This window comes from Zingiber officinale, chromosome 9B (genome assembly GCF_018446385.1).
Source record: "Zingiber officinale cultivar Zhangliang chromosome 9B, Zo_v1.1, whole genome shotgun sequence".
In the NCBI taxonomy this organism is placed as follows: domain Eukaryota; kingdom Viridiplantae; phylum Streptophyta; class Magnoliopsida; order Zingiberales; family Zingiberaceae; genus Zingiber; species Zingiber officinale.
The window spans coordinates 39,413,225-39,429,457 of record NC_056003.1 but is presented as its reverse complement, the minus strand read 5'-3'; positions in this window follow the sequence as shown (position 1 = coordinate 39,429,457).

The window sequence follows — 16,233 nt, the reverse complement described above, 5'->3', positions numbered from 1 at the left end:
GCCGCCTCTCGGTCCCAGCTGGTAGTTAAGTTCGCCTTGGTAATCGCCAGGTCGTTTTCTAGAGCAGCATATGATTCTTGCAAAGTCTTCAATTGTTCGGAAAGAGTGGCTACTTCCTTCTCTTTCTCTTCCAAGTCAGCCAGAACTTGGTGACGATGTTGCCCCTCTGCTTCAGTTGAGATTTATTATTCTTCAGGGTCTTTTCCAAAGTCTTTATTTTTTTAGTAGCTACAACGGTCAAGTTTCGAGCAGATTGAGTAGATTCCCCGGCTGTATGAAGGTAAGATTTCACGGGGTCACCCGGAGTCACAGAATCAGACACACTCTGCTGGGTTATGAGTAGCTTTAGTTCTTGTACCCGAGCCTTCATGGACTCGTTCTCTCATTGTAAGCCAGCTGCGACGTGAGAAAGATTCAAGCCCATAAAGCAAGCATGTACAGAATAAAGGTGAGTTAGGAATAACTTCAAATATTCCGAATAGAAAAAGAAGGACTCACTGATAGTATGCACTGAGAAAATAGGTCTGTTCCCTCCAGCAATAGGCCTATCCAAAATTGTTCATTGGTTGTTTGCCAAGAAGTAGCCAAAGCCCCATATAGCTGAACTTGGCTGCAAAGAGAGGAGGGACCGCCTATATGTACAGAATCTAGTCTGGCTATAGAGGATAATTGGAAGGAAGAGGAAAAGGCGTATTTAGCTGTGACCGTTCCTTGATACAATAAGGAGTTGGATCTGGAATAGTCGTAGGAAGGGGAACCGAAGGGGTGGGAGAACCCTCGGGTTGGTCTCCAGCTGGGAATCCAGCCTGTCCGGGAGCCATAGCCTGAGCTGGAGTAGAGGATGCGACTGCCTGCATGGTGGTCGTAGCTTGTGCTGAAGGGGAAGCCGCGATTACCTGCTCGGGAGTCACAGCCTGGGCTAGAGCAGAATCAGCCACTTCTGGATCGGGGGAAGGAGACGTCCTAGAAGGAGTCTTTGTCTTGGCCTTGGAGGTCTTGGAGGAAGTTCGTCCAGAAGGAGGAAGAGAGGGAGATGATTGGACGGAGCGAGTAATTCTCTTCCTCTTGCGTTGCAGACACAGGCGCTTATCTAGTGGAGGGGAAGGGGCTCGTTCTTCCCCGGGTGGCCCCACAGGGATAGAACCTATTGCTGAGGTTTCAGGCTCCGCAAGGCGTGGGATCGAGGTCCCCCTGTCTCATGTAGGGGGGCCATAGAAGAGGTTGCTAAACCTTTAGCGATCTCCTCCCCTAGGTTCTTCAGAATATTGCTGGGTAGTTTAGTGGAGTCGGATGAGAAAGCACGAAACATGGCGGCCTCTGCAAAACAGGAGAAAAAATACCTCAGTTAGAGAAGATTGGGTGAAAAGGATGCGTGGTCTTACCAAAAGGAGCTCCTATAGCCGCAAGGACCAAGCTAAGCCCGAAGATATGTAAAAAACCCTCGCGCATAATCACCGATAGGTGAAGTTACACTCTATCAAGTTTCTCTGAAGTCGTATGGCAGTCGGGTTGATGCTGGTGTTCTAGCAGTTCAGAGGTGGAGGGAAGAGTATAACGCCATATGGTCGGCCATGATATTGACTCAGGAAATCGAACAAAGAAAAAGTGAGACTTCCAACCTTTGTTGGAAGAAGGGATATCCTTAAAGAACTTATACCCTACCCAGGATTGGAGCATAAAGACACCGGGGTCTGATCGCTTGAGGGAGTAAAAATGGAGGAATAGTTGGGGAGTTAAGGAAATCCTATACAAACGACAGAGAATCACCATTCCTCACATGGCGCGAAAAGCATTAGGCGCAAACTAAGAAAGTGGGATGCAAAGGTGCTGACTCAGAGAAGAGAAAAAGGGATGAATGGGAAAACGAAGGCCTCTGAGGAGTTGATCTTTGAAAAAAGTTACAAATCCTTTGGGAGGAGAGGACGGATGCTCATTCGGTCTCGGAGACCAGAGTTGATAATCATCGGTAAGGCACAGACTCGCATGAATCGAGGATATGCCGCTGTTATCTAAGTCCGAAATGAAATAAGAGTACCAGGGTATCTCCCTCTCCTGTGCCATGAAAGAAGTGGAAAAGAGGAAGAAGAAGAGAAGAGCACTTACAAAGAACAAATACGAAAGAGAGCGCTTGGCAAGTTGACCGGCGAAAGTAAGAAGAAGTTGACAGAGCAAAGGCAGCTGAGGCGGTAAGAAGGCGAAAGTTGGAAGGCAATTGAATCAGTGAGAAGACGGCGGCGGACAACCTTTAGGGTTTATAAAGCAAAACCCTTAGGAAGTATCGAAAGGGGGGAGTCTAATAACTCAAATCGTCAGATAAAACAAATTATCTAGGGTCGTGTGCCAAAAAGTGTTGATCAATCACAGTATCGGGAAAGGTTCATGGGACACGTGTCATTCCCCGATGAAAGGTATTAATGATGGACATGATAAGGAAATCATGGCAGGAGATTTGTGTACAGCAACGTTTTAGCGCATGAAGACCATACGTCAGGCAGTAGGATGACCATGAGGTTACCTCGGGAAAAGGAAAGAAAGACCATACGTTAGGTATCCAGATGGTCATGCGGCTACCTCGGGAAAGGGGAAGGAAGATGGAAGGAAGCCTCAATTCAAATTCGGCGCTTTTATTTTTCCTACCTCGAAGGCGGAGTAAGAAGGGCGTGCCTAATTAAAGTTTATATGAGATATTTTAAGATTGCAGGGGACATCACAAGTCACGCATAATGGGCTTGATTTCTAAAAGCAGCACCAAAGCCTTCTAAAAACAGCACCAAAGCAGGAGTTCTGGGAATAACCCGTGGGCTAACCCTCAGACATCAATCCAATCTCCAGACTATCACCCTAGTGCGAGTTATAAGTGAGCTTGCTCTCACACCCAACGACCTCCCGGTCGGGTCCCAGACTCTCGCCTTAGTGCGAGTTATTAGTGAGCTTGCTCTCACACCCAACGACCTCCTGATTGGGTTCCAGACTCTCTCCCCAGTATGAATTATAAGTGAGCTTGTTCTCACGCCCAACGACCTCCCGGTCAGGTTCCAGACTCTCGCCCTAGTGCAAGTTATAAGTGAGCTTGCTCTCACGTCCAACGACCTCCCAGTCGTGTCCCAGACTCTCGTCTCACTGCAAGTTATAAGTAAGCATGCTCTCATGCCTCCAGATTCTCGTCTAGTGCGAGTTATAAGTGAGTTTGGTCTCACGCTCAACGACCTCCTGGTCGGGTCCCAGACTCTCGCCCCAATGTGAGTTATAAGTGAGCTTACTCTCACGCCCAACGACCTCCCGGTCGGGTCCCAGACTCTCACCCCAGTGCGAGTTATAAGTGAGCATGCTCTCACACCTCCAGGATCTCGCCTTAGTGCGAATTATAAGTGAGTTTTCTCTTATGCCCAACGACCTCCTGGTCGGGTTCCAGACTCTCACCCCAGTGCGAGTTATAAGTGAGCTTGCTCTCATGCCCAACGACCTCCCGGTCGGGTCCCAGACTCTCGCCTCAGTGCAAGTTATAAGTGAGCATGCTTTAATGCCTCCAGACTCTCGCCCCAATGCGAGTTATAAGTGAGCTTGCTCTTATGCTAAACGACCACCTGGTCGGGTCCCAAACTCTCACCCCAGTGCGAGTTATAAGTGAGCTTGCTCTTACGTCCAACGACCTCCCGGTCGGGTTCCAGACTCTCGTCTCAGTGTGAGTTATAAGTGAGCATGCCCTCACGCCTCTAGACTCTCGCCCCAGTGCGAGTTATAAGTGAGCTTGCTCTCACACTCAACGACCTCCTAATCGGGTCTCAAACTCTTGTCCCAGTGCGAGTTATAAGTGAGTATGCTCTCATGCCTCCAGACTCTCGCCCTAGTGCGAGTTATAAGTGAGCTTACTCTCACACCCAATGACCTCCTGGTCGGGTTCCAAACTCTCGCCCTAGTGTGAGTTATAAGTGAGTTTGCTCTCACGCCCAACGACCTCCCGGTCGGGTCCCAGACTCTCGCCTCATACGAGTTATAAGTGAGTATGCTCTCACACCTCCAGACTCTCGCCCCAATGCGAGTTATAAGTGAGTTTGCTCTCACGCTCAACGACCTCTTAGTCGGGTCCCAGACTCTCGCCCCAGTGCGAGTTATAAGTGAGCATGCTCTCACGCCTCCAAGCTCTCGTCCCAGTGCGAGTTATAAGTGAGCTTTCTCTCACGCCCAACGACCTCCTAGTCAGGTCCCAGACTCTCACTTCAGTGCAAGTTATAAGTGAGCATGCTCTCACTCCTTCAAACTCTCGCCCCAGTGCGAGTTATAAGTGAGCTTGCTCTCACGCCCAACGACCTCTCGGTCGGGTTCCAGACTCTCGCCCTAGTGCGAGTTATAAGTGAGCTTGCTCTCACGCCCAACGACCTCCCGGTCAGGTCCCAGACTCTCGCTTCAGTGTGAGTTATAAGTGAGCATGCTCTCACGCCTCCAGACTCTAGCCCTAGTGCGAGTTATAAGTGAGCTTGCTCTCACGCTCAACGACCTCCTGGTCGGGTCCTATACTTTCGCATCAGTGCGAGTTATAAGTGAGCTTGCTCTCACGATCAACGACCTCCCGGTTGGGTTCCAGACTCTCGCCTCAGTGCGAGTTATAAGTGAGTCTTCTCTCACTCTCAACGATCTCTCGATCTGGGCACAAACTCTTGTCTTAGGATAAGTTGTAAGTAAGTTCTCACAGGCCTTGAGGTTTGACCTTGATTCACGACCCTCACCTCAGCACAGATTTCAATGATCCGAGAGGATTACACCAGAGACGAAATACTACTAAAGGAAAGAGAACATAAATGAAAAAGTAAGAGCAAAGGCTCATAGAATAGTCTGATTAGCATTTATTTGATAAAGTTCCTAGGATATTCTTGGATATACACACTACTATGTTAAGGACGCTAGTTATCCTGAACTCTCTTTCAAAGGGCAGGATTAGGGGGGATCTGGTGGCTGGAGTTATGTGCCTGGCTTGCTTGCTCCAGTTGAGATCGCACCTGAAGCAGTTCCGTCTTGATCTGCTGAAGGGAGCGGCGTTGTTGGGCGATGGTTTCGTCTTTTATCCGATTTTCTTCCTGAAGAAAGGACAGAGAAGCCTCATGTTTTATCTTCATATATGTGACAAAGTGGGTCTGGCTCTCCAAATTTGCATAAGTCTTATGCTTCAAAGCTGATTCAGCCCGGGTATGGGACTTAGCAGCCAACCAGAGTTCTTCCATCTCTCGGAGAAGGGAAGACTGAAGGTCTCTGCCCCGAGTCATCTCCAGTAAAGCCTCATCTTTCTGGGCAAACAACTGAGTCAGATGAGTAATCTGGTAACGTAAGGAGGATGTTTCATCAGACCCCATCGAAGGTTCCATGGAGTGTAATAATGACAGGAAAGCATAAGTATAGGAAGGTGGTTGGCTCTTCTTAAAAAGACAAACATAAAGCATTTTCTTTGGGGCATGCGAATGTCTTCGGGAAATGATAGTGCATTTAAGGAAACGTTATGCATTCCCAGGTCAAATAATGAGAGCAGTAGTCCAAACATCTGGGAAGTTGTACAACATTTAATCACGTGATAAAATTCCCAAGGATTAGGGGAAGAGGAGAAGTGGTTAATGTCTTGGTGAGAGGACCGGTGAAACAGGATTCTGGTCTAGTCAGTCGGACCTGAGCCTCCTTCGACTAGACTTGAGGGGGAGGCTTGTGATACAGTGCATAAAGGTAGGACCTGGTCAAGGGGACGTGGCAGTCAGAAGTCAAGGGGATGTGGCAGTCAAAAGTCAAGGGGACGTGACAGTCAGGAGTCAAAGGGACGTGGCAGTCAGGAGTCAAAGGGACGTGACAGTCAGAAGTCAAAGGGACGTGGCAGTCAGAAGTCAAGGGGACGTGGCAGTCAGGAGTTAAGAGGACATGACAGTCAGGAGTTAAGGGGGTGTGGCAGTCAGAAGTCAAGGGGGCCTGGCAGTCAGGGGTCAAGGGGATGTGGCAGTCAGAAGTCAAGGTAACGTGGAAGCCAAAGGTCAAGAGGATATATTGCCCCACTAAGAAGTTGTAATGTTTAAGGGTCGTTACCCAGCTAACACGGGGTGTTTAAGGGTCGTTACCCAAGTAACACGGGGTCGAGAGTCCCAGGCCAGAAACTAAAATGGGTTACTCGGGCAAAAGGCCCAGATCGAGAGTTTAGGATGAATACAGGTCAGACTATGCAGGTCAGGATTTACAGACCGAGACTTATAGGTCAGGCTATGTGGGTCAGGATCTATAGAACCAGACTTCCGGGTCAGGCTATGCAGGTCAGGATTTACAGACCGAGACTTACAGGTCAGGCTATGCGGGTCAGGATCTATAGAACTAGACTTCCGGGTCAGGCTATATAGGTCAAGATTTACAGACCGAGACTTACAGGTTAGGCTATGCAGGTCAGGATTTATAGAACCAGACTTCCGGGTCAGGATTTACAGACCAAGGCTTACAGGTCAGGCTATGCGGGTCAGGATCTATAGAACCAGACTTCCGGGTCAGGCTATGCAGGTCAGAATTTATAGATCGAGACTTACAGGTCAGGCTATGTGGATCAGGATTTATAGAACTAGACTTCTGGGTCAGGATATGCGGGTCAGGATTTACAGACTGAGACTTATAGGTCAGGCTATGTGAGTCAAGATCTATAGAACCAGACTTCTGGGTCAGTCTATGCAGATCAGGATTTATAGACCGAGACATACAGATCAGGCTATGCGTGTCAGAATTTACAGATCGAGACTTATAGGTCAGGCTATGCTGATCTGGATAGACCGGTAGGGATTTCCTGGGCAGATCTCCTCGCAAAGTACACAGTTATACAAAAATTGAGTCCTCAGACGGCTGGTCAGCAAGAGTTTCTCCCTACAGGTCAGTAGGTCACTACCTGACAAATAAGTCAGAGAATCGTAACAGCCTGTCAGAGAATAACTGTTGTGCATCAGGGTATATTCCAATGGTCCGTGATTCATTGCTAGAAGAACCTTCCATTAACCCACGATAGGATGCCATGCGTCGCTTATCCCCTAGACAAGGTCTAACACCCGACATTTCCTGACATTTGCCAAAAACCAGAAGTACACATTGTCATATAAAAAGGGGTGCCCTTTCCCTTACGTAGGTACACTCTCTCACCTTTTCGCATCTGTCTTCTACTTTCTACAATTTTACTGTTCTTCTGGGAAAAAAATACCTGACTTGAGCATCGGAGGGTCTGCTCCGGAGACTTTTTCCTTGGTTCTTGGTCCCTAACGTGGAGGGTGCGCATCTGATTGTGTCCAGGGAACTCCCGCCTCTCGGCCCTCATCATCACCCCCTGTCAGCAACCTATGGATTGGTGCGTGCAACATTACACTCGTGGAAAGTCTCCGTCGCCTTCCATCAACGCTAACGACAACATAGCCGGCCTCCATCTGACTCAAATTCTGGACGAGATCAGTTTGTTATTTTTTATTATTAATTTTTTAAATTTTGAATTAAAAAAAATTAATTAAAATAGTTTTTTAAGATTTTATTTTAGAGTTCATGTTTTCTAATTGGGTTATAATTTTCAAACTATTTTTTAAGATTTTACCTTTAGGGTCCAGACTTCCCAATTGGGTTATATTGTTTAGTAAAAAGAAAAATAAAATAAATTTAAATATTTATGAAGTATTATAATATGTTTAGGGGATATATTTATGTATTAGGGATTTATATAAAGAAATATTAATTTTTTTAATTCAAACTCTAAAAAAATAATTTAAAAAAAAAACAATTCTGATATGTTGCGCCGCATGCAACATATCATTATATATATAAATTGATAATCCCAGTTAACCTATTGACTATCCTTATGGTGATTGATCGTCAACTTAAAAGTTCAGAATCCTTTGATTATGTCCCTTATTTGGAAGAGAATTTTTTACAAATACGTCATAACTAGGATTCGAATCACAAATATCTAAATGATAATATCTTACCGCGACACCATAACCCAGGAACATACTAATATATATAAGAGCACCATATAATAATATTATTTTTTATTTAAATGAATAAAAAATTAAAAGAATTATAGACATGTGGAGGATGGAAATGAAAATTATGAAAAAGATTTTTAGAGTAGAAAATTTATCTCTATTTACTTTGTAAAAAAATAATAATAGATAGAGAGATTTATGAATTCATCGGTGAATCAATTTTTAATTATTATTTTTCTTCCAAATTTTTTTCTCTCCCAATTGCGGAGTCAATTTTTTTCCAACTTACGACCGAGCTTCACATAACCACAGACGGCAATCACACGAGACCGTTCCACTCGAGTCACCTCTGGCAGCCACTGTTTTTTTTTTCTCTTTCTTTTCCCTTTTTTCCTTTTTATTTTCCTTCTTTTACCTAAATTTTTTTCTTTGCTATTTTTATTTCTCCTTTCCTTTGTGATCTCTGTTTTTTTTTTTACTTCCAATTCCTTTCCTCCTCCGTTTCATAGTTCCAAGTAAATAGAGGAATAATCTCACACTATTACTTTCGATCCGCTTACTTGTCCTACTCAATAAAACTTTATATTTTTTTTAAAAAAAATCTTCCACCTTTAAGTATCTTTAATAAAGAACAAAAGGAACTTCGAATACATTTACTTTCTTTATCTCAAACAAAAATAGATGCACTTAAATGAGACGAATATTCTGAACTATTTGTCTACTTTCTTATTTGTTTCTATAGTTCCTACCTAACATCACTGATTAGAATAAGATATTACCGATTAGAATCAACATATAAAATCTAATAAAGTTTATTGGTGAGGCTAGCTGCTTACATTCTAAGTCAAAATATTATTATTGCAAAGTCAACATAAATTGATTTTTATCCAAATGATAACGCAACAACTACGGGCACATACTCACAACTTTCAGATGATCTAGAACCATAAACTCGAGCTTCTTTCACTAATGTGTTTGTGCTTAAGTTTTTCTCTATGTTAAAATGTGCATGTCAAACACAATAGTAAATGATTACGTATTATTTTACTAAATGAGTTTATTGTGACAAAAGGTGAATATGCTCGTCCTGCATTCTCGTCAATTCGTCTCAGAAAACTACTAACCTTTGGAATAATGATTAACCCATAAAAGAAGTATAGAACTTAGCTTGCAACGATAATATCGTCAATTAACTAACTTTGCATCCATTGCTACACTTGTGCTTTATCTAACTTTGCTTTTAAAAGTGATGACATTTTTTTTCTTTGCACGAAGGCAAATGTACTAGGGGAATCTATAGGCTGCATGCTACTGGTCAATAGTAATGGGCCCGCCGCTTTGAGATAGTAGGGGGAATCTATAGGCTACATGCTATTGGTCAGCAGTAAGGGGGCCGCTGCTTTGGGGCTTTGGTTGCGTCCATGGCTAATCATTAAAGAATCTTACGTCACAATAAAGATTTGGACAATGATTGGAGCGGAGGAAAACACTCGCAGGTCTCCAAGAATTTATAAAAGCAAATTTTATGTTTATTTTTTGAAAAAAAGGTAAACTATATTATTTAGTGAAATCTAAAGGGATGTTCGTGTAATCGTTCTTAAGTCGGCGAGTACAAACATACATTGCGAGACTTCGATCATAAGTGTTTATATATAGATTGCTGCAAATTTCATGCATTCGTTTAATTATATTGGTATCAGAGGGATTAGAATGCATGATGGGTTTAATGCATGATTAACTTTTATCATTTTAACTTTTTTTAATCTAAATATTCAACTTTTCCAACTGATTCATTCTGAAAATAATCAATCCGACCTATGAAAATTTTTTATTGGTTGTAAATTAAAAAATGTTAATGGAGATCATACAAATTATCAATATTTTTAAACCTACTTTTAACTGAAGAAAAGCTTCCTGCAGTTTGTCGTATTACCCTCATCCTTAGTGTCCATCATCTCCCGATTATGTAAAGAGAAATAATAAAATATAGTGTTCATGATGAAAAAATCACTTTATTAAATTATGTGTCAATTAACTTACTACAGAATTAATTAATTTGCTGCTCATATTCGAATTAATTAATTTTACTATTAATTAACTCATTGTTCATGCATAATTAATTCCTTTGATCGGTTCATGTGGTATTTTCATGAAATCATGAAATCTCACTGTTAATGATTTTATACCGTTCACGTCATGAAATTGATACAGTTTGTCCCACAAACTCCTCATTATAATAAACAAGTGAATGTGTTCATCCCAGCAATCTGTCCTAGGGTCAACACGGAGAAGATAAATCACGGACGGTTACTAGTCTTTAGAATAATAACTAGCACATAAGGGAGGTATTTACCTCGACTTTATCGAGATTCGAACCCAGACCTCATTGTGACAATACTTCATGCGCTAGCCGCTAGATGCATCCGAGAGAACAACATATCTTCCGAAAATATCCCACAAACTACTCATGTTATAATGCAGCATCATTAGATTTCAAGGAGTCAGCTGCGATTGGACTCGAGCAGACGGAACGCAATGGCCCTCGAGGTGCTTGAGATACAGGGACGGGCTCCGACGTTAAAGTTGGTTAAATCCCACTCGGACTAGGCTAAAACAAATCAAACTGAGTGACTTAGGGCTATCGATCGAGTGGGTATTTGGAACCTATTTGGACTTAGTTAACGGTGCAACTCGAGTCTGCCGAGTGGATATGTTAGTTGAGTCAACACTAAGATCGACCTACGCGGACTTGGCTTAGATTTCAAGGAGTCAGCTCAGCCGTGATTGGACTCGAGCAGACGAAGCGCAATGGCGCTCGAGGTGCTTGAGATGAGTTGGTCACACATCTAAACTCACTCAGACTAATCGAGATCAGTTTCTGGAGTAAGTAGCGGAGCTAAGATCTTAGTCGAAGGTAAGTAATTAGGGAGCAAATGAACTAAACATGTTCATGAGTTTTTAGAGACAGGCTCAAAAATATATTTGATTCGTATATAAAACTATCAAATTCAAACCGAATTTAATGTTCGATAATTTTTACTAGCCGAATTTAAATTTATAATATTTTATTCAATTATTCACGAATCGCTCGCGAATCGAATCGAACTATAGTTATTTTTACATAATTTTATTTTAAATATTCTTAAATTAAAAAAAAATAATTTGTACCGAACTCTAATTTAAATTATTTTAAATTATAGTTGACTTAAATTCGAGTTCGATTATGCTCGAATCAAGGTTCGAACAAATCGGACCAATCAAGCTCGTGCCACAATTTTTTTTTTCTTTGAGCTTTAAATAGAATTCAAATATCCTATATATTTTTTTGAACTTCATCTAAATATCAATATTTCCATATTATTTAATTTAATTAGATTTATTTATGCTCTTATAAATAACAATATAATATACTTAATAAAGAAAATAATATTTAAAATTTTATAATAATAAAACACCACGAAATAATTGCTTTACAATTGTTTCAAGTTCATCATCAAACTCAATTAATTGTATTAATTTTTTCCTGTCAAAATCAAAAATAAATTTTGTAGCCTGTTTCTGATAAATGCATATCAATAACACCATATAATAAAGATAAAGATGGTGAATTCAAATTCATTGCATACTCTTTCATCAAATGATCTCATCATGATTATGTTATTCTTAAAACATTTTTTTAATTTAATGTATATCTTCGCCGCGAATCCCCCATTTTCCGCCTTGTGATTCGTACCAAAATACTCTCTTTCTCTGTTTTTTCTTCTGGAAAAAAGACAAAAAATACCCACTCGCACTCACAAAATTAAATATAAATGCTGAATAATTTTTTTAAAAAAAATGTATAGATAAACTCCCACCAAATTATCGTGTAAATGGAATAAAATGGAAAGTTGACTTTCGCTGCTTCGTTCATGGTTTGTCAGTCCGGTTGCCGCTGCATGGCAATGATATTATTTTTTTCTGGGCCCACATTGGACCTACATGAGCGCCGTCCCTGTCTGGAGTCGATAATTGACGGTTAATTGACTGAGTAATCACCCTGAATCGATCCAATATATTAATTATCTAGAGCTCTTGGAAATAAAAAAAAGTTTATTTTTCTTAATAGCATATGCGTCCTTAGTATGTTAATTCTCTGTCTGTTTTTAGTTAGATTGAGCTAATTTTGTTACTGATTAATTGATTTTGTACTGGCTTTATTAATATATAGAATGATTTATAATGATATGTTATGAAATAAGATGAGGGAGGTTATCCAAGAGATAGAGTATGATCCTGCTTATGGAGTCAAAGGACACATTGGGAGATTTGATAGATTATTATGGAGACTCGAGCAATATGATTTTTCTGTCTGGACAATTATCGAATTTGGGCTATGGTGCAGTCACTATTAACAAGTCTCATTGAAGTAACATACCATATATGGGGGGGGGGGGTGCTATGAAGGGTATATCACATATGCAGAGTTGTATAGCATGTTGATAAGGAAGTATCATATGAAGAAGAGGATCTAAAAGAGAATCCGAACGTGAATTCAATAGAGAATTTTGAAGACGGTTTGCATGAGATTGCCCTAGCTGAGCCTAGTAAAATAGAGATTGTATTATTCACTACATTAATGTTTGTTGTACTATGAGTAGTGATAATCTATCTAGTTTCTTAAAGTTATGTTGTTGGATCAAAATGCACGTGAGAGGAGGAGGTGAATCATGTGATTTTTAAAAACTTACTTTTGATTTTGAAATCAAAGTGTACAGCGGAAAACTAAGTAAGAAATTAAAGTGAAATAGAAAAAGCAAGCAAAAGAGCATGTGTTCGATTTTTTACTTAGTTCGGAGCCTTAAGCGACTCCTACTTCAAGACCCAGGTCCCGTAGACCTATCGACGGGTACTCCACTAAAAACCTCTTTTGGAACCATCAAAAGAGGGAATCGAGTATAAAAATAGTAGGACAAGTGTAACACGCTACACTTCTCATTTGTAAAAATTAAGTACAGTAATTATCTTTGTTACCAAACACTGTTTGTAGTCGGTCAACTCAAGCTCGGTGTTTGGAAGGCTTCTCGGCGGTAGTCAAGCGTAGTAGAGTCACAGCAGGGTAGCAGAGGGAAGCCGGAGCAGTCGGAGACCCAATTGGAAGCGTAGAAGCTTGTATGGAAGTTAATTCTTGAAGGTTGGTTGAGACACCCTTATAAAGGGTGTGAAAGACGCCTTCCATAGTCTTGAAGGTACCTCCAACCTGTAAAGTTTGATCCCGAACTCGTTGCTCCTTATCTACGACGAAGTTTGAATTTTATCTTGTGGAAGGCGTCTTCCATAGCACCGAAGGCACCTTCCGTGAACAGTACAAAGACGCCTTCCAATGCCTGAAGGCGCCTCGGATATTATTCATGAGGCCTTGTTGCTCGTTTTACCCTGCAAGTTAGGTTAGTCCAACACAACAATAATCTTAATTGTAAAACAAAATTAGCATAACAATAATATGATTAATTTATGATTTAGACTCTGCCCTTCAGACGAGGATCTAATCAAGGTCTCAATCTAGATTTTCAAAATGGACCAAAATTGAACCGACACCTACTGTCCCCTCAATCGGGATGTGTCCTCACTTAGTTACTCTCCTCCAGTGACTTACCTTCACTTACCAGTGTCGAGTGAACCTATCGAGAATCGAACATCCCGGTCTTCCTTCCAGAATCGTACATCCAGACATCGAGAATCGAACACCCCGATCTTCCTTCTGGAATCCCACATCCGAACTTCGGGAATTGAACATCCCAGTCTTCCTTCCGGAATCACATATTCAAATTTCAACTAATCAGGAATCAAACATCTCGATTGGACTTTTTACCAAGTTAGTCAACCTTGCACACTCGGTAAATGTATGAGATCATAACAACACCTAATTTAACTCATTTGCAATTCATCAAAATTTGAGTTAGACTATTAGTACAGATTGTACCAACAATCTCTCTCATTTTGATGTAATGACAACCTGAGTTAGAGTTAGGAAAATATATATAAAAAAATAGTAATAATAACTGATTCAAGAGAAGAAACACTTAAGAAAGATCTATTATTCTCTTAATCTTTTAGGGTTAAGGTTTTTTTAAAAAAAGATTTAGTTTACCTTTTTCTTAATTAACACTTACTCTCCCCTTTGACATTCATCAAAAAGATAATGTAGATAGGTATAGTAAATTACAAATAGACAAGAAGGTAATAATTAATGCAAAGTGGAAAAAAAAAATTACAAGTCTATTGGAGGGACGAGTTAGTAAAATTTTTGAAATTAGTAAATTTTGCAAAATAATTTCTCCAAGTAAAATAATTTTAGAAATATTTATTTTATAAGATAGTCTTAAAAAAAATTTTCAAACAATTTTCCAAAGTGTATTTTAAAAATATCCTTTCAAAATATTTTTCAACTTCTGCTAATATGATTTTCAAAACATTTGTATTTTTCAAAACTAATAGTTTGAAAAAGTATAAGAATTTTTGCAAAGCTATCCTAAAACTAATTTTGAAAGTATTTTGTAAAAAGAATTTTGAAAGCAATTTTGAAAATAAGTTTTACAATAAGTATTATGAGAGGAAATGAATTATTTTAAAAATTATTTTCAATTATCCTCCTCTTGAATTGGATATATTTAAAAATATTCATCTAAAAATTTGATCTTAAATGTTTAACATTAGTTACTAACTAACTAGCAGAAGATGACAATATTTACTTGGTTAGTCAAGTTAAGTAAATATATTCAGTTAGTATTGGACTAACATGGATTACTTAACATAATCACTATAATTTTTGATATTTTTCATCCAGACTTATTTTGATGCACTGATATAAGCATCTAAAGTCCATACAATGGGCCTATACATCTCACGTAATTCTATGTTTGTGAATACACAATCAAGATAGACCTATTATGTTTGTGAGATGCTTAATTCCTAGATCTATAGACACATGCTTTCTATGGATTTGATCTAAACTAAGGCTAAAATTAATTTTAAAATACTAAGGAAATAAAAAATTTTAGAAAATAAGAAATTTCCCTAGAATTTACAAATTATTTAAAAATTGTTTTGAAAAATAACAATCATAGTCTAAAAGGATTATTCAACTAAAGTGGCAAGCTAACTGTATAGATCAAGTCAACCAGATATATAATGTATAATAGTATACTAAAAAATAATCAGATCTGATCGTCATCAACTGGAGGAGGTGGGGGCTACTCAGATGCTCACAAAGCCTGAAGAATATGTTGAAATTCAGAGGTCATCTCCTCCCAGAGAGATGAGAATTCGGTGGTCATCTATCCCCGTATAGTGCTGAATCCATCAAAGACTGACTATCGGATCTGAGCAAAGACTCCTCAAGTTGAGCAAGGCGGTCCTCGACAGATAGCGAAGTTGAGGGCTGGGTTGGAAGAGGTCCAAAGAGCTCCTCCCCATCAGCTGGAATGATGGGTGGAAAATTGTCCTTGGCCTCTCTTAGAACATCTGGCTATGGCCCCACTCTCCAAGCCAGTACCCCATGAGCGGTGATGTCTATATGCACTAATGTAGTTGACGCTGACCAATCTTGTTATACGCACTAAGAGAAGTGGGCGTACCCTGGGTTATATCTATCCCTATGATCAAAAATATGTACGTTAAAATGTGACAATAGGGCATATGAATTTGTCGCCTAGTGATGAGACTAGATGCATGAACAACATTCTGAAACATGTGTAATGCAATATCAATGTCTAGATGTTGACATAGTGTATACAGGAAGGAGTGGGAGGGTTGCATCGTCGCAACATTGCGTGATGTGATCGGTAAAATACAAGTGGTCAAGACTCGATAGAGGACATAGTCCTGAACCCTAAGAGAGAGCAACCTAAAGTCAATCACAGTAGGTAATCTCTTCTCCCTAAAAAAGTACATGTAGATAGTATCCAATATAATGTGGGAGTAGGGTTCGCCAAATGGCAAATCCCTACTAGGATAATACAAAAATGGATAGGAAGACCTCCTAAGTCTTAAGCTATCAAATAATAGAGTGGGGGAGAAGCTAAAGTCCTTCCCACCAACTTTAGTGGAGTATATCAAGTTGTCGATCTTAACTAAATTATTGTAGAATTGGGCACATAAATCTAAGTTTACCGAATGACTACAATAAATTAGCCCACCTAACTGATAATAGTCAATAACCTATATGATCATGGCATAGTACAGGTGAAGAATGACCAACTCAAAAACCTAGATTTAAGTGCAATAT